Source organism: Apis laboriosa, unplaced genomic scaffold (assembly GCF_014066325.1).
Source record: "Apis laboriosa isolate Shangri-la unplaced genomic scaffold, ASM1406632v1 scaffold71_cov137, whole genome shotgun sequence".
Classification (NCBI taxonomy): domain Eukaryota; kingdom Metazoa; phylum Arthropoda; class Insecta; order Hymenoptera; family Apidae; genus Apis; species Apis laboriosa.
The window spans coordinates 1108413-1130385 of NW_025224229.1; the positions used below are offsets into that span (position 1 = coordinate 1108413).

General features: G+C 17.8%; 1 protein-coding gene across 4 annotated transcripts in view; it reads left to right on the forward strand.

Annotated features, from left to right (window-relative positions):
• The window catches only part of LOC122719224 (inositol-pentakisphosphate 2-kinase), a 281879-nt gene that overhangs the window by 178645 nt on the left and 81261 nt on the right, over positions 1-21973 (forward strand). For 2 of the 4 annotated variants that reach the window (XM_043944873.1, XM_043944875.1), the window contains one exon: positions 21036-21124. The exons of the other annotated variants lie outside the window; for them this stretch is intronic. The gene's annotated coding sequence lies outside the window, so the exon portion shown is untranslated. The remainder of the gene's footprint in view (positions 1-21035; positions 21125-21973) is intronic. 4 annotated transcript variants of the gene reach the window in all.

Below are 21973 nucleotides of genomic sequence, written 5' to 3' on the forward strand. Positions count from 1 at the left end.
TAAAAGTAAAATGATGCAAGATCTGGTAAATATTAGTAGATGGGATAAAAAACTTTCTAAGTTACAATAATATTTGAAAAAAATGTACAAACATGTTGATAAATATGTATACAATTATGTTGTCATAATGGAAAACAACTTCTTTTACGAATATGTAAACAATATCTTTAATTGAATTTATTGATATATATATATTTCTATTATCATTACAACTTTGCACGATAAAGTTTTTTCGATTCAAATTTTATCGAATATTTTATCGAACGCATGTTCAGATTTAAATATATGAATTAATAAAATTCATTGTGATGTGTGTAAAATATATAGCAAATCAATCATTTGCTGAATCAATATGTTTTACACGTTATATAATTTTATATATATATATATATATACACAATAAAATTATCAATTATTTTTGACATTTTTTAAATTGGAATAATGTTTATAAAGAAAAATATTCCAATGTTTACATTCATTTTGTTATCATGCAAAAAAAATATTAAATAACATATTAAATAATATTAAATAATATAAATAATAACATATTAAATAATATTAATAAAACAAGGATTTATATTATAGGATAAAAAATTAAATTTATATAAGAACAAAAATTTAAAAGAATTGATGTCAAAGAAAATAGGTATACGCGTGGGAATTAGATTTTTGGTGAAAATATGAAATCGTGTGAATGCTAGTTTCGGTTATTATTGATTGATATTATTCGAGTGATAGAAACATGATACTCTTTTTTAATTTCACCAGAAAAACAATAACAGCTTTCTATTTTCTTATTCTTGAATAACAATATAATTTGATTTTCTATAAGGATTTAATTTTTTTTTTTATATAATCATATTATCAATAATACATTGTTTTCAAAAATAAATAAACACAAATCATTTTATTCATGTAATAATAATAAATTTCATTTTTATATAATAATATTTCTATATAATAATATTTCTATATAGCATTAAAGTGATTTTAATTTATTAAAATATTATTTTTTTATTATCAAAATAATATTAATTTAAATATTTATATTATATATTACAAAAATAAATATTAAATTAATATATAAATTTGAAAAATAATAATCAAAAATTTAATAGTTTCGAAAAATGTGATATTTTTCCAAAATATTTAAGCAAATGCAATAATATTAGTATTGAATAATAATGGTTTCATTATATACTCTAAAATGTATGCAAACTTAATTTCATTAAATATTGCCTTAATTGACAAGTTGAAATTGACTCGTTATTCTTCATAAAAATGCACGAAACATCCATTTATCAAATATATTTATACAAGTTTTCAATAGATTTATAATGAAATTTAATAAATATGTATAATATACTTAAGCAAATTAAGAATTATTTAAGAATGCAAATAAAAACAGACTGAAACGTATTAATATCGTCTGCTTAAGTGCTCTCTTAGATTTGGATCCATGTTGTGACACTCATCCGGGATGCTAGTTGTTCTAAGAATTGCTTTTATTGTTCACTTGTCGAGAGCATTGAGAGTGAAAAACATCAAAAGTAAGATATACTTCTTTTTGTCGAGATAAAAATTAAAGCAAACGAGAGCCTATTGAAAGAGTTCTCGATGGAAATAATTTCGTGACATTCAAGGAGAGAAAAAAATGAAACACTTAAACGGATAATATTTTATTTCATTCATCCAAAGTTCAATAAAATCTTTTAAAAATCATGAAAAAAAAAATTTCATAACAATACAAAATTTAAATAAAGAAAATTCAAATATAAAAGTGAAAATATAAATTATCAAAATATTAATTGCTTACTTTTAATATGTGAAACTTGATATATTAATTCAAAAATTGTGCTAAAATTTACTTTATAACTTACTTTAAAACTTTTCAGAGTTACGTATTTTCATCAGAAGTTTGAGAAAACTTTGGAATTGTGTCTGTTATAGAATAAAAATTTTTATTTTTCTTTAAAATCTTGTCTTGAATATGAATTTTTTAATAAATTTTTGATTAAATTATTGATTAAATTTAAATAATTCAATATAATATTAGATCATCATAAGCAATATAATTTTAAAAGCATAATAGAAAAATAAAAATATTTATTTATACATAAATATTTTTAATCATTAATTAAATTAATTTCTGTTGTTAAAGTTTTTTATAATTAAATTCGTTTTTTATAATTAAACTAACTTTTCAATTTCGACAAATTTCTTGTCTTTTTAATTAAAAAACTTGTTTAATTTATTTAATTTTTGTAATTCATATTTTTAACAATTTTGCTAAAAAAATGTTTTAATGATAAAAAGATAAGTTAATTCTTTAATAGTGGATTAGAAAAATAGAATGAATTTAATACATTACTATTTACTAATAGTACATCGTTATTATTATTTTGGTTGTGTACTAAGCACTATCATAATAAAAAAAGAACTTATATGCAATATCTTAATAATTGATTTATAAAATGAATTAATATATAATATATAATATATAATATATAATATATAATATAATATATATATAATATATAATATAATATAAAATGAATTAAAATTAAAATTAATTGGTTTAAGATTAAAGATAAATATTATTTATTTAATTTTTTATTATAAATAATTATGTATTATGATAATTTAATTTTGTTATAATTCTTTTTTAATACATGAATTGAATACATAATATTCTATAAGCAACCAATTTTTAAAATAACAAATCATTTAATATATTTTAAATTTAATATATATACATTATAATTCAAAAATATTTATACATAATTATTTTTAATAGGATATCTTTTAATGATAAATTATATAAAATTATAAAATTAAAAAATTAAAATATCTATATTATGTAATAGTGTTTGTTATTTGACAACGATAAGGTAAATGTCTTCAATAGTATATGATATCATAATATACAGAGTATTAATATATTCGTGAAATTTTTAAAAAATCGATTCTAAAAATCAAAATAAACACAAAAATTAATATACCAAAATATTGACTGAGGTTTATACTATATTAAGTTATAAGCAATTTAAATTTGTATTCTGTTTCTCTTACGATTGTCATATTCTGTTTTCATCTCATTTCATCTAAGAAAAACTTAAATTATTTAATAACTTAATAAACAAAATTATAACTACATTTTAATATTCGTTTGAGTCTTTTTCTAAAAGCATATATATTAATATCATATATAACAATAAAATTTACATAATAATAAAAATATAATATAATATTTATGTATATATATTATATTTATATTTATAATATTATATTAAGTATATATTATATTCACAAAATTTTTCTACTAAAAAAATTCAAATACTTTTACAAGTAAAAATACTATACGTATTTAAAATATTTATAAACGGATCAATGTTTTTCTAAAATATTAAATTTTCTTATTAAATATTCATTTCGATTTGCTTTTACTTTATTTAAATACATTAATGATACTTTAGTAAAGTGGAATTTGAAATTCTACGAAAGGAATTCCCTTTATTTTTATTGTAAACACGCGTAAATAAACAGTAGGCGAAGTAGCCAATTAATCTTTAAAACCATTTTAGATAGGAAAACGCGAATATACGAGTTGCCACAAAATATTCGTGAAACTCTAATTGTAAATTGTTTAATAATACTTATTTTTAATAACAAGGAATTAACGCATATTGTCACAGCGTGCACAATTCACCGTTTCACGAATGGAAATGTTTACGGATCATAATAGGGGGAACACAATTCTGTCAATGGAAACACTCGTTTCAATGAATGCGTCTTTTGTGTTACTGACAGATTCCTTGTGACAATGTTTCATAACAATGTATGTCGCATAATATAAAATATTGTTTTTCATAGAAATTCGATATTTTGCATAGTAGAGGAAAGGAGGAAATTATGATTATTATTATTATATAAGATCTCTATTTTTAGGAAACATATTGAAAGAAAGAACACAAACATAAATATATATATATAGATGTATAAATTAAAAGATTGATTAACTTTCACTTATTTCTACTTTCTCCCATATTTTTATTGTAACACAAATTATGATAAGTAAATTTATCATAATGAAATTAAAAAATTAAAAAAACGAATATTTCACAAATGCATGTCTTGCACATACAAAGTGTAATATACTAGAATATATACTATATATATTTTATATATATATTATATATATGAATTCAAAAATTGAATGTATATCCAAAAGGAATAAAAATAATTCGTATAAATATATATATCCTATTTGTCCAAAAAGAATAAAAATATTATATAAATATATATAATATATATCCTATTTATCTTTATTTATATGAATTATTATAATTAATTTTTTAAGCAGAGAAAAAAATTCAATTTATTAGTTTCTATACTATACTGCACTGGTTCGTAAAAATATTTAGAAAAATTCGTTAAAAAATTTTAATTTTAATAAAAGTTCACATATATGTAGAGCATAATAAATCATATATGGAACAATTTTTTTGTCGAAAATTTTTTTGAACAAATAAAATCAACCTTCAAAATTTTCAGTATTTTTTCAATTTTTGATATAATTTTATCTGAATTTTTTTTATATCAAAATAATAGCATTTAAAATTTTGTGATTTAAAATCTTGCTTTATCTCACATCATTACATTTTAAAAAAGCGAGAAACACATTGAACTTGAATATTGATTTTATTTTCCTAAAGTATTATTTGATTAAAACAAAATTATTGCATATATAAATTGCTTCATTATGCTCTACATATTTTCAAAACTTTATTAAAAATAAAATATTTGTTTGAAAAAAAATTAAAAAATAAAAATTTCTTTTAATAAAATTTTGTTAGTATGATTTTTAGATTATTAAAACTTAAAATCATAATTAAGACTTCTAATAAGTTTATATCAAGATAAAACTTTTATAATTTATTTAATAACTTAAAATATAAGAAACGATACCTTATAGAACAATATAATAATACAAAAATATATCAATAATACGAAAATATAAAATAAAACATTCACAGTTTACATATCAAATAAATCTAAATAAAAAAATATTTCATTAATGATGGCAAATTTGAATTTTCAAATATAGATTGGAAAAAAATGAGTCCAAAGAAACTGTAAAAATCTCGAAATATATAAAAGTCAAGATATTTATCTTTCACTTCTTTTCTTAAAAAATTATTTATTTTATTACGTTTTTAACTTTGTTTGAAATTTTTTAAACTTTATTCATTTTAGATTCAACAAACTAAAAGTAATTTGAAAATGAAATTAAAATTATGATCAGCTGATAGTAATAAGTAACAGTAATTTTACGAAACATTACATCTTTATATTTTTTTTTATTTCAAATAATAGTAATGAATTGATGAAATCATATAAAATAAATAAATCATATAAAATAAAATTCTAAATAAAATTCTAAATAAAATTCTAAATACAAAATTAAAAATACTTAATTATATAAATAATTTAAATAATTTATTATAAATAAATTATTAAGTAAAAATAAGTTTATATTGAGATAACATTTTTTTTAATAAATTACTTATACTTAATTTATTAAAATATATAAAATTATTTATATTTAATTTATTATTTATTCCTTTCGAATTACAAAAATAATATATAATTTCTAATTTCGAATATTTCATTCATAAAATATAAATTTTGTCTGTTTCTTATCTTTGATCATAGACAATTGAATATAAATACGTTTTACATTATTCTGATAACATTATAACCCGTGATTGAAACTAATTATAACTAGCGTTTATTTAAGAATTTATTACTCTTAAATAACACCGATGAATATTATCTGTATTGATATTATTGATATTATTGGTAGTTAAAAAAAGATAGATAGTATTGATGATCCTATAGTTAAATTGTAGAAAATTAGGAAATTAAGAAGATTAGATGTATCATAGACAAACCTATAATTAATAATGAAAATGTTAATTTAGTCTCACAAATTTATTCGATATATTTTGAACAACAAAAGTGTATTATTTATTTTTTCAAAGAAAAATTGTGATCTTAATTGTTCTATTGAAAATTTATAATTCAATTTACAAAATTCTATAGCATTATCTATTAATAGTCATTTGTTATTTGGTTTATAAAGAAATTAGTTTCGAAATATAATGATAAATTCTTTTTCTATCACAATTCATTTGGATAATCTTCATTGATAATTGATTCAACTATAGATCATTGAATTCATCTTAAAATGTATGTTACGAAATGAACATTGTTTGTTAAACCTATATTAACTATTAAAGTCTAATAAACTATATGATTTTAAATACTGCACTGAAAAGAGATATTTAACCAAATTACTCACAATATTATGAACTTTTGAGTGAATTTAATGATAATTAAGTCTGATTTTTGTTGACGATTGATTTCTGAGTTTCGCAATTTTTAATTGCAATTTGACTGATTTTCATTTGCAATTAAATGATATCTGATTGACAATTACAATTATGAAAGAATTCCGATTGCAATCTGATCTAAATTGAATGTAATCTGACTGACTTTCGCAGTTTCTGATTAAATTCTGATTTTTTGGAAAATTATTGCAGATCTTTCTTTTTCTTCTAATAATTATTTTCGGCAAAAATGTAACTAAGAGAGGATGAAGGAGAATCAATAGTCGCGTTGGAAGGCAAGATTTTCAAAGATGAGATCGCAATGAATGAGGATTAACATCATGTGCGATTTCTTTATGATGGTGGATCACAAAGTATTTGACGTGCAAATGTTACTTATGAAGTGCTATTGTATTTTAATTTCTCGAATAATTGTTATTTAGAATTTGGAATAATATGAAGAAACTGCATCTGCTTGTAAATTATTGTTAAAAAATTGGAAATCTAAATTGAGACTTGAGAATGCTGAAGTTATTGAAAAAGAAAATTCGAACTATTTTGACCGTTTCACAAGTCAATCAGTAATATAATAATAATAATTTTTTGATCAATCTAAATCGATTAAAACTACAAATAACGTGTTAATTTTTAATTGCTTATAAATTAAAAAATAAGTTCAACTAATCACTAATTTTTGTTTTAATTTATAATTTTCTATCTACTTCATTTATAGTTTGTATTATATATATATAATAGTACAAGTTGATACAGATTGTTTTTTTTAACAGTGAAATATGTCTAAGAAATCATCAAAAAAATATTTTAACAAAAATAAAACTTTATATGATGATAAATTTTTAATTTTCAAATTTCAATTTTTACTTGATTTTTATTTCGATTGATTATTTTGAAAATATTTGAAAAGAAAGATAATAAAATATAATTTTTATAAACATGAATTCGATTATTATTCACATATTTTCATTGTCAAAAAATTTTCCATTTTTTTTCAAGTGATAAGTACTTAGGACATTTTTATTCTTTGAAATATATTTAGAACATACAATCGAACAAAAAAGACAACTGGAATTGGAAACAACTTAATTTATTATTAAATTAATAATAAATTTATTTTTAATTTATTATTAATTTATTATAGAATAAATCAATATTCAATTTAAAGAGCAATATAAAAAAATGTTGAGACATTGAAACTTAAAGAACTTAATTTGAAAAACGCGAGATATCTGTAAAAATATTGTTAATCTTGCCTAATATAATGGTAAACATAAGAATTATATGCTGTATATGAATATTAGATATAATATTTATTTAAAATTTCTCTTCAATTCTACTAAATAATGTAAACGTAATATTTTCTTGAAATAATGGTAAATTGAATTTGAAAATGATTTTTCTTTAAAAAAAATTAGTAAGAATCAAAAAGTAGATAATCTAATTATCAAAATATAATTATTCTTGGAAAAATTACTATAATAAGAGCGTCTATTTTCTTTCCCTAGAATCTGGATTTTCAATCTATGGATCGCCATATTTAAGAATTTGCGTAATTATGTTTTGAAAACTGAAATTATTTTCATAAAAAATTTCATATTTTTAATTCTTCATTTTTATACAACTATTGCTATATTTTGCTATTGATTGTAATATTGAATTTTATATGAAGAGATTATTTAACTATTATTTAACTTAATAAAAGCCACATTATTTAAATGTTAAATATCTATTATTTAGTTGTTATGAAAAATCAAAATGACATTGAATTTTTTTAATAGAATATATATAAAAATAGAATATATATAGAAATAGAATTTTAATAAAATAGAATTTTATATAAAAATTTAAAAGAATGAATTTTCTACGAAAAAATATTATGTTTTATTTATTATAAATTTAATAATTAATGAAATATTTTTTATCTATCGTCTATAATTTCAGTAAATAATACTGAATATTTAAACACAAATTAGAGTGAAACTTAGATTATATAGGATATTCTAAAAATGTAGGAATATAGTGATTTTTTATCATGTCTTTTCTTATTTTTCAATATTCAATCAAATTGAATAAGACAAAAGACAGATGTACAGTCACAATCATACAAATCCAATAATTTTGCCAAATCGTTTATTTTAATATTGTAATATTATAAATAATGAATGAATACTAATTTTCAAAAAGTTATTATCTGGATTATTAATTAACCATTCGATGTTGAAGATATTAAAAAATTGTAATTTTGATTGTGCAATGTACAATTTGATATTACGTCATTATAACTGGAACATTTCATCGAGAAGCTTATTGAAAAATATCGATTACGTAATTCATAAATTGCGAAGGCAATAATAATTTTCTTGAATTACGCAATCCATTACATAAATTTTGTTATCACGATCAATCAATATCAATACTCGCCCTATGGATCATAATTACATCTATACAAAAATTTTTATATGTATTTATATTAAGTTGCTTGAAAAGTGATCTATTCATTTAATGAAATCGGAGGATTAATTTAATTTATCAAAAAATGAAATGCTAAATTCTATTAAATATTGCTGAAAGAAAAAATATTTTGAAATTTATCAATGACAAAGACAAAATTTTTCAATTATAATTACAATTATTGATAAAGATTATACAAAAAATTACTTAAATTGTATTTAATTCCCTTTCATCAAATATTGCATCTTTTCAATTCTTTTCATTTCTCATTACAACATGTTATTCAATGATGATAAATCGAATATAAAGATCTAGAAGTTATTGAAAAGAATATATATATATGAAATACAGTATGTATGTGTGCATAATTACTTATACGTTAATCTATTTTAATTAAATTTGTTTAGTTTTAAAGATAATTGTTTAGTTTTAAAGATAATTTATAGATATCATTTATTGAAAGCGAGCAATTAATTTATTATATTTATTATATTCCATCATTTTTAACTTATGAGCTAATTGTTATTTATATCAAATTAATCACATTAATTAATGTACAAAATTATAATATAAAAGGAGAAGAAAAGTTTGTACATAAAAATGACAAATATTACAGGTGTAGGAAATAGACACATGGTTGTGTGTGTGTGTTTTTTTTTTTTTATTTTGAAAATTTCTCGGCTGTTCATGAAAATTAATGTCTCTATTTTAAATTATTCTCCGTTTCTTTTTTCTTGATCTTTCTTAAATACTTGTTTCTTTCGAATAATTTCCTGTAATTTTTATCACTTTTATTCCTTTCTTTCACTCGTTTCACTGATACATGATGCTTATTCTATATGCATATACATTCTAGGCGGGTATATCAATGCTTTTCAATATTTTCTTTACAAACATTTGATACAAACATTTTTTTTTATAATTATAAAATATTTTTCAGAGTATAATGTATAAAATATATTAGTGAATAAAATATTTTGAAGAATAAATCATACGAAATCCAGTGAAAATACTAACTGATAAAAAATTTTTGATTAAATATAACGATATATGTAATTTATTAAAAATAAAGATCTGAAAAGGCTCTGATAGCCGATTAAATTGAAATTTGGAGAAATGATAAGAGAAGAGGAGTGAATTCTAAATATAAAACTTTAACTTCTGATATTTAAATTTTTGAGATATTAATAAAAAACTTTTATCGAATTCTTTTTATACAAATGTGACTAATACAATCATTTTTTTTATCAATTAGTAAAAAAAATTATTTTGCAGGTAATAGTATTTAGCATAATTTAATAATATAAATAATATTTAGTTGTAAGTTAATTCTATTGTATAGTAATCCTTGTTATTTTAGGCTTGTTTCGAATAAAAATAATTCTATAACAGATATTGAATTAAATTAGAATTTAAAAAATTACCAATATTTATGGACAATTTTTAACACAATTTTTATGGAACTAAAGATAGGGAAAATTTTGACACTTAAAGTTACAAATAAAATTATTTCAATAAATTATTTGAATAATTTGTTATTCAAAGCATTGAATAATTATTAACTAACGTTTAAATAAATGTTATTTGAGCATTTTAAATAAAGTTATTTGAAATTTTAACCATTAATTTCTGAAGCTATATCCAACTTTGAAAATAATTAAATTAATAATTAAATTTTAGATGAGATACTATAGATACTCTATTAATAACGACTATAACAAATTGTACTATTATATTAGTAGTTTTTTATTAATATTAGAAACTAATAAACAGTTGAGGATATACTTTTAAATTTAAGATTCACATCCTTTATTATTTTTTTAAATTTCTCGATCGGAATTTTTCGAAACTATAACCAAAATGATTATAATTTTTGAATTGTAAAATGTTATAATATAAATATCAAACGAATGAGAATGTTAATCAATCAAATATAAAATTTTTTTTAGCATAAGTATGGAATATTTTAATACCACTATTAAAATAAATAAATATCTATTAAAAATTTTCATTATAAAGTTTTTTTATATAAATAAATGCAATAAAAATAGATTGGTATATTAATTTATAGAATATATAGAAAAGAATAATGTTTATTGATCTAATATATTTTGCACACTTTACTCGTTTTTCTTTGACTTTTAATGTTATCTCATTTTCTTTCATTTCAAATTTATGCAACAAATATATATAATCTTTAATCATATAAAATCATTTATTACTATTTTTGTCTAATTATCATTAATACTTTGTTGTTAATACGTTTTCTATATAAATCATTCAGTTATATAACTATAATTTTTATTTTTTTTTATTATTATTTATTATGAAATGTTATGTTACTGCAAAATAATAAATCTATTAATTTTTTTATTGTGCATATAATTGCTTTTTATTTGTCATTTATAAATATTTATTTTTTAAGAATAAGAAATTTATTATAGAAAGTATTTATTATATAAGTATTTATTTCTTAGAAATAAATTTTTATCTCGAAATTTATGTTTTTATTATATAAATATAATTTTCAATTTCAAGAATTTTAATTTAATCATTGTCATAGTCATTAGAGTCATACGGTTTTACTTAACAAATCATGGAATTAAAATAATAATGAAAAATTAAGAAATAATTAAATAATAATAATAAAAATTAAATAAGAATTTATATATAGAAAGCAATATTTATTTTAAAAATAAATATTTTTTTTTCTTTTAAATAATATTTAAATATTTTTTATCATAATATTTTTTAAATATGTAATTCATCTTTAATCATTATTTTGCCATTTTATATTTTATTTTAAATTATCTATTTTGCTTTAATTAAGGTTATATTTCTTTGTAAATTTTTCTGCAAAATAATACAATGTGAACAAAGAATTTTAACTTTGCAGATAAATGCTGTTATTTAACAAAATTATAATTAAATAAAATTAAATTCTAATATATATGATGATTTATCAGATACTATCATCTCATTTTATATTACTATACTATTATTACTGATAAAATTTTTCAAATAGGATTGAATAGTTTTAGGAAAATTAAAAAGAACAATAGAGTCAATCGGTATATTACTTCGCTTGTTTCTATTATATAATAAATTTACTTCAAACTTCAAGTTAAAATATCTCTTAAACTAATCATTTTTGCACATAAGTATATTAATATTTTTTTTATAGATAATATTAAATTGTATTAACTGGTGAAGTAAAAAATATATATCATCCCATTAAAAAGAAACATTAATAATCTCCACATGTTCTCTATAATATTTCTCTATCTAAGAACAAAACTAATAATATCAGAATGTATCTAATACGATTCAACTCCATAATGAAATATTTTTTGTTATATATAATAACGATGATGAAAATCAAAATAATAATATCTAGCAAATTATTCTATTTTATATTCTCATTATATATACAATTCAATTTTAATAATAAAATTGTATATTAATAATAAATTTTAATAATAAAATTGTAAAACAATATAAATTTTTTAAATATAATTTCTAATATTTAGATATTTCATTTATAATTCACAAAATATCCTCTATCTATAATCAAATTACTATCTATAATCAAATTAAGAGAGCATTTGTGTAAATAAGTAAAACTATAGAATAACGTTATACGATATAATTACGAAATAAATTTCGAAATAATTTTTTGGATGGTAGACATGTAAACTGATGTGTCTTATATTTAACATCATGAATTCATAGATAATGGAACAGTTATATCAGTCAATATCTTTTACTGGTTTCAATAATATGAAGAATTCATGAAATTGTTAAAAAAAATAGCTTCATGGCAGAAATTTTAAGTAATATAAATATATTCTTACATCATTTGTTAAAGAAATTTAACAAGAACTACAATTAAGAATTTTTGAAATATATTGATATTCTTTTTTTAATATTAATATTTGATATTCTTTTTTTACATATGATGTTTTATGATTTTTATATATTATTTTATCATTATCTTTGTTACATCTTTATTAAAAAATAAATTATCTGATTCTATAGAAAGATTCTCTAGAAAAAAGATAAAGTTTTGAAATTTTATTTAAAAATTAAAAATATAGAATATTTCAATTTATCTTGAAAAAAATTCTAGATATTTTAAATCTTATGCCAAATTTTTTTTATGATAAAATTTTTTTTTAAAAATTAAGAGAATAAAAACGAATAAATATATTTATACTAAAAAAAAATAATGTATTGATCGTATCGATGAATTTTTAAATTTGATTTTCTCGAAAGATAATTTTTAAAATGAAAGAAATTATATTTTACATGTAATATAATCTTCTATCGACAATTTATTCGTATTAAAAATTAATCAAATTCATGTATATTTGAAAATAAAATTTCAATCGAAAAAATTCTTTATTTTGACTCATTTTTAATTATAGTATTCATCCTGAGACACATTTTTATGTGCAAATAAAATTTGTACAAATGGAATTCTAACTATTTCTTTTATTCGGATATGTGAAAAATTTTTCCTACTATTCAACAAATTTTTTATCTCACAAAGCTAGTTCTATCTACTAGCTCTAGTTTGATTAAAACAAAGTTCTGCATTCGCAGGTAAATATTCGTATATAATAATGAAAGCAAATATGCTGCTAAATTGTCTTCTAAAATTTGTCATATAAACTGTTGAATATATTATATACTTTTCTTCTATTATCAATTTTACTTATGATTCTTGAACATTATAAACATTATAAACAAATTTAATCGTAATTTAAATAGTTTTTACTTTTAGAGTATTGAGAATTGATAAAATTTTTAATAATTTATTTTTCGTAAAAGAAATAGAAGAGATTGTACTATGATATTCAAATATTATTATTATATTGTACTATGTATATTCTCTTGTGATTTATTTGAAAATCATAAAAAAATTATTAAATTTTATAATAAATAAATGTACACATTAAAATGTATTGATATTTTACAAATATTATATATATTTAACATACACTTTAAATAATACGATATATTTTCTATATATTAATTGTTTTAACTGCATAAAAATCCACAATTTAATTATTATATTATTAATAATTATATTATTATAAGAAAAATATAACGAGAACTATTTGAAATTTAAATCTATAATAAATAATAACTATGTTTTCACTCATTGCGCTTATTTCACATCACTTTGCTTATATATATCGCCTAAAATTATTTATAATCTGATAATATAAAACAGAAAATTACGATTAAACATTTTCTGTAAAATAAAAACTACAAATTTTACAAGATGAACATTTGGAAGAACGCATAATTATTCGCATAATATAAAACAAAATTTTATGAATATCATTGGTTTTCACTGAATGAGACGATAATATAAAAAATCATCATTACGCTTTTATGTAAGGAAATCAATTAATAAAAAATTGGACATATATTTTTATGAATAATTTTTGCAAATAATATTTAAAAAATTTATTAATTTATTAATATTTATTATTAAATTCATTAATAAAGTTTTTTTCTGTTGAAAGAAATAATTGAATTCAATATCTTCCAACTTTAAAATTGGCAGATTGATTCAAATTCAAAGATCGGCATAACATATTTACACGAAATTCTTATCAGAAAATCAGAATCAGAAAATTTTGTAAAATACTTTACTAAATTTTGTAAAAAACTTTTTGCAAATAAAAAATAAATAAGGAAAATATTTGTGTAAAAAATATTTATAATATAAAGAAAGCTTGCATATAAAAAGTTATACTCACAAAAATATTTGTATATAAAAAAACAAAAATAGTAGAGAGAAAAAATATAGAAAGAAAAAATAATGTGAATGTACATACTAATGTATTTTTTCTTATAAATTTATTTTTTTACAATATAGAATACAATATAGAATTTAGAAGCATTAAAATTAATAGTTTGCTGTTTTTTTTAAATTGAAAAATACTTAAATAAATGATAGTATATTTTGTAATTGATATCAAAATATTGTTAAACTATCTATGCTTATCAATGAATGAAGTGAATAAGTTGTTAAAATGATTGAAAATGATTGAACTGATTTCTATATTTGTTTTATATTTATTATATTTGTAAGTATATATTTTTCATTTGAATTCTCTATTTATATATATATTTCCTAGATATATACGAAAGTAATTTTTCTAGTATATAATTATAAATTACATATAATAGACGAGAATAACAATTTTAAAATTATGTTTTTAATATCTAATATTACAATAAATTATATAATAATTTAAAAATGAAAAGATTGTACAGATTTTAGTTATGAATTTAAATAAAAAAAACGTTTATTTATAATTTTTAAATTATCCATATGTAAAATGTATTAATTATTACTATTATTATTATTATATTAATTATTACTATCAATTATTATCCTTATTATTAATTTAAAATCATTTTAACTATTTGTATTTGATTATTATTTTTATCACAAAAGTAATAAAAGAGAAAGTAAATTATAATTCTTTATTAAAATTATATTCTTTTCTAAACTAATTATAATATTGAAGTATTTAGTATCATTGAAGTTTAAGTATTAATAAAAAAATTTCAAATTGTAAGATTAAACATATCGAATTTCATGATTGACTGATTCTAAAATGGTAGTTTCCTTATTAAGTGATAGTACTGTCAGTTGTATACATTCTTTTAATACTATTCTTTTTAAATATCCTACTTATATATAAATTACAATGCATAAATTAAAAACTTGTACAAATTTTATAAAAATCTAAATTAGTTTAATTTATTTATTCTAAAAAGTACGACACAAAAAAATATAACTTCAGATTTTTTGAAATATTAGATTATAAGTAATATAGACATATTCATGATTTTACATTGATTGATGCAAATCATTATTTTTTATCAAAAAATATAAGCATATTTATTAATCATTTTAAATGATTTTTAATATGAATTTTATAAAAATATTAATAAAAAGCGATAGATATCTTTTTGTTCATGTTTTTTTTATCTTTTGTTTCATATGTCTTTATTTTTCATATGTCAAATTCAATTATTTAAGTAAATTAAATAATATAAAGTATATTTATATATATTTTCAATTATTTTATTTATAAATTTTACTATATTTCTTTGTCTTTAAATTATTATATTATTATAAGTTTCATGTAAGTTTCATGTAATATTACGAATTATAACTTATTTATAACAGATAATTCTTCTATTTTTGATTAATAAAATTGATACATAATTCTTTTCATAACTATAATCACTTTTATAAAATATTATTGCAAAGCCAAGTTTATTTTTAATTCCAATCTTCTAACGATGAGTTCTACGAGTTCAAATTTGATTCTAATAGATTGGATGTAATGTCTCAGAAAGAAAATCTTCGATTAAAGTTATCGATTGCGTCATAAAAGGAAGCAGCCGTTCCTTTCTCGCCGCTCCTACTTCTCGTTCCTCCTACTTCTCCTTTTATCATCGAATTGCCAGCTTCTTCTCGCATCTTTTTCTCAGTGCACTCTCCCTTCACCATGTATTGTCTTTTGGTCGAGTGTGCTTCATGTTGTGGAGTCGTTAGTGCACGTTACTCGAATGTCGAGGGTTCGCAAAAAAATGGCGTCTTGTACGTTTCATGTACAACACAAGAGCAGCTTTTCTTCTTTTTTTTCTCTTTTTTTCATTCTCTTTCTTTCTTTATAGACAAGAAACTATATATAGTTTCAGTAAAAGACTAGTTGCGATAGAATTCTAGAAATCCAGAAAAAAAACGCGTTATTAATACCAAGTTTAGTGCGATTCTTGTATCTATAGAAGTCATTAAATATATTTGATGTAAATAATTGTGAATAATAATCATTTGTTTGAAATGTATATTTGCGTAATTCAAACAATCAAAGTGGAAGAAGAAAATGGAAATTATATGATTACTTTTAAATGAAAAAATTTGGTCAATAATTTTCCAGATTTCGTATGTAAAAAATAATTTCTACGAAATTAATTTTATGCTTTGCGCAAGAACTTTTAATAAAGAAGTTTTAATTTTAAACATGTTTTTGAACATATTTTTTGACATTTTATGTACATATTTATTTTTATTATTATTTATAATATTTATTCTTTTTTTCTTTTTTAGATTATAATATAAAGTTATTTTTCTGTTTCAAAATTATATATGTAAAATGATTTTATTATATAATGTAAATTTATAATGTAAATGAGCAAATTAGGAATTTTTGCGATATGATAATTGTTTTTAATCTAGTCTAAAATTATTTTTACATAATAAGAAAGATTATTTACAGAAAATTAATAAAATTAAAAATAATTAGATATTATAAAATCAAATTATTATATCTTAAAAAATTTGTTGATCAAAAAAAATTCAGATTTCAATAATTAAATATAAATATCATTATGGAAGTAATAGTAAAAAATTGCTGAAATCCATTAAAATATTTTGCTATTTTTTCTATTCATCACAAGTTTTATGAAATATTGTAATTTGACGTTTAAGATACTTATTATATGTTTTAATTTTTTTTCAAAAATAAATTTATTTATTTATAATAATAAATATTTTTTAAAACTCATCTAAAAATTAATTTTGGAAAACCAGTTTTTTTCTTAATAAAATTGTTTGATGTTAATCTTATATAATTTTTAATATTTATTTTTAATATATTTCGAATAAAAATTTTTAATAAAAATTTTAATAAAAATCTATGGAAAATTCTAGTAATTTCTTTTAAATTTGAAATATAGATTCAAAGCTTGAATTAAGTTTTTCTTTATTTCAGATCTTATTTATTTTTTAGAAATTTGCAAGTATTATTAATTATTATTTGATTATTCATTATTAATAATTAATTTTAATTAATAATTTAATGATAGGAATTTTTCTATCTAAAGCTAATAATCTTATTGATTTTTCAAATTATATTTAACATTATTTGTTGCATTTATTTTTAAGTATTGAAATCTGAAAACAACTACTTATCTATATTAGATTTATAAATATATTTGCTATAAAACAAAAAGTTTAAAGCATAAAAGAAGTATTTATTTTGAAAACTATTTTCTTCGCTATTTTGTATATATCTTTCTATTTTTAAGCACATGAATATCAATCTAATAAATTGCATATTACGCTATATTTCATGACGCAGAAAAGGTAGATTTTCATTATTCCTATATTTGATAAATAACCAAGAGAATGATTTACAAAAGAGCTTTACATGAATCCAATAATATCATGTTTTTTTTTCTCAATTATAATATCCTTATTAAATTAATTAACATTATTTTGCATATTAAATTTTAAATTAATTTTAAAGTAATTATAAAAAGAAATCATTTTTTTATGTAATATTGTTTTTAATATTTTATTATTTCTCTTAAAGTATTAAATCTTAATAAATGATTATTTCATAAAATTTTTTCTTAAATTAAAATAAATGAATTAAAGAATTGTATAGTTAAGAAAGAAGAAAGAATCTTGTAGCTAAAACATAAAAAATAAACAAAATTGTTTATTTTTAAATTTTGATTATTTATATTTTAAACAAAAATTGTTATTAAATTGCTTACTAGATTTTTATTAATATAAGTATATATTTTTGTTATTATATATGTTTTGTTTATTTTACATGTGTTTTACATAATAATTAAATGTTATTATAAATTATTTAGTAATATTATTATAAAAATCTTAGTCATAACACGATATAATAAAAAAAATTGAGAATTAAAAAATAAATAGAAAATTCATACAAGGATTAGAGGAAGTTATGATACTAAAAAATATTTTTTTTTATTCTTTTTCTTATAAAATATAAAATAATTTATTATATTCTATAAAATTTTTTACATTTAAATTAATTAAAATATAAAATAAAAAAATTAATAAATATTAATTTACAAATGTTCAATATCAATTTATTGAATAAAATTAAAATTATTGTTATATTACTATATATTATAATAAATAAATGTACATAATAAGATTACTAATATTTTACAATATCTAATTCTTATACATGGTTTGTGGAGAATCGATTTAAAAGCTTAAAAAAAACAAACACAAAAGTTTGATATTCAAAAATATTGATTGAGATTTATTTATAAAATTATTTATAATTTATTAAATTATAAACAAAGTTAAATTTTTATTAGATTAAGAGAGATTGAAATAGAATGTAATGGCAAATAAATGTCTCATTCTATCTGTCTCATGTTTCATTTAATATAAACTTCAATTGCTCATAACTAAATAAATAAATTTCAACATTATTTTATACTAATTTTTGTTTTCGACAATCGATTCTTTGAAAGTGCCTTATAAATTTACATTGTATTGACATTCTATATATTACAAGTATACAAAGTATAAGAATATAACTTAAAATTCCAAAAATTAAAAATTCTTTAGATAATTTTACGCAACTTTTTACTTACTAAGACTCGTTTCATTTTTAATAAATTAATAAAAAATACTGGCCAACTACAGAGTTTATTATTTTATTTTCCAATTGAACTCTTTTTTTTTTACTGTAAAAATATTATCATTAAGATTGTCATAATAATATATAGTATATATAATAAATAAGTATAGTATATATAGTAATATATATACAAAATAAAAAATTCATTCAATTAACTGTAAATTATTCAGATTTTGAAGTATGAAAAATTTTATGCAAAAAAAAAAAATTCTTGACTATATGAAATTACTTTTATTAAAATATTATTAAAATATAAGTAATTAAATTGTTTTAAAAATAGAAAGTAACCAATAATAATAAGAAATAAATAATTTATTTCGTGAAATGACAAATAAATAATTTAATATTAAATACATTTTTATTTATTTTTATTTTTATTTTGACATAAAAAATATTTAATGAAATATTTAATCAATAAAATAAATAAATTTAATGTTCTTTTAAAATATCTAAAACTTTATAAAATAAATTTAAAATAATGCCATTCGAAATTTTTATAAAACATAATAAATTTGTAAACACTTATAAAATGATTTTCTTTGAAATAATATTTTAAATTATCTTAAAATATCTTAAAAATATCTTAAAAAGAAATATTTATATTATTATTATATCAATATTATATTAATTATATTCCAAATAATGTATCATGAAATAATACAAAATCAAATAAAATTATATAAATTAAATGTATTAATAATTACTAAGCATATATTCTACACATTTAATGCGATTATATTCTATCAATTATTAACTATTAATAAAATTATTTGAATAGAATAAAAGTTTTATTCGAATAAGAACTTCAAATAATTATTTGTGAATGACAATTTTTTATTCAAATAAATTTTTATATAAATAATTTCACATTCGATTTAAGATTTATTTGAACAAATATAAGGCTGCCAGATATTATTGAGATTAAAATCAAAATCAAAATGACAAATTTTAAATTTATATTTGATTAAAAATGATTAGAATAATAAATATTGACATGATTAAAAAAAAAATGAAATTTTTCAATTTTTTAATTTATATATCATTTTAAAATTATATCAATAAATTTATGAAATTTTCCTAATAAAATGAAATCCAATAGAAATATAAATAATAATAAGATATAATAAACATTTATTATTATAATAATAGATTAGAATAAACATTTATTATATCTATGTTTATTATTATAATAATAGATCAGATATAAATATAATTATTATATTTAAGTATAATAATATATAATATAATAAGTATAATATAATTATTATTGCAATCTTTCTTTTCTTTTTTTTCTTCCTCTTTTCTTTATTTACCTCTCAGATTCTCTTATAATATAGATGTATAGATTAATATTGCAATGTTATTTTTATTTCTTATTGTTATTTCTTCGAATAATTTTTTAATAATTTTTAAATAATTTTTCTTTGTATAAAATCGTTATATATTTTATTTATGGATTTGAAGCATTCGTTATTTTTTATTCACAATTTTTAACAATTTTTATTAACAATTTTCTTTTATAATATTTAAATTATTTTAATACTGAGATTTTGAATTCGATCAATCAATTTTTTAACAAATTACATAAAAAATTATTACTATTTTCATTCGTATTTTTGTTTATCTAATAATTTAATTTAATTTTTGTTTTGTTTTTCAGGAAATAATGTTTCTTTCTATATAAAATAATTTTGGACAAAAAATTTGGATTAGATTTGGAACATATTAAAAAGAAGTTTTTTTTATTTCGTAAGTATTTTTAATTTGCTTATTTATTTACACAATTATTTTCATTGTGAATATTATTTTATATATTCATTTTGAAATATCAATAAATTTATCATATAAAACTAAAAAAAAAATATTATAATTAATAATAATATTTTTAATAAGAAAAATCTGTATATTTAATCGCATACTTAACTTTGAAAATTTATAACTTTATAATTAATAAAACAAATTATTATCAACTATATATTATCAACTAAAAAGTATTTATTAGAAATTTTCATAATGAATGAAAAATAAAACAAATGAAATTAAAAAATTTTATTTTAATAATTAAAATAATAATGAAACGAAATATCTATTTTAAATTATATAAACTATATATAGTCATTTACATTAATTAACGATAATAATATAGAGATTAAGTTCTTCTGTCATTTTTCAATCAGGAAAAAGTCTTTATGCCTATTACACTTTGTACATTATTTTTTTGCAAGCAACTCATCTCCTGATAATATATGCAAATGTCAGCAACTCCAGATTTATTTGATTTAATTTTTTTCTTTATTATTTTTTGTTTTTTGATTATTTTTGTTCTAAATTCGAAATATTATAAATTTTAATATAAATAAAATATACTAGTTTTATTTCATATATAAGTTATATAACAGAACGCATAAACAATTTAATTTAATAATTATTTTATTTATAACTAAATATAAAAATGAAAATAATTGAAAATGTAATGTTAATAAATATTGAATAAAATTTAAATATTATTATATAACTTGTAATAATTACCGATTATCAAAATACTAATAAAAACAATCTAATATAAAATCAAAATATTTAAAACTACAATAAACTTGA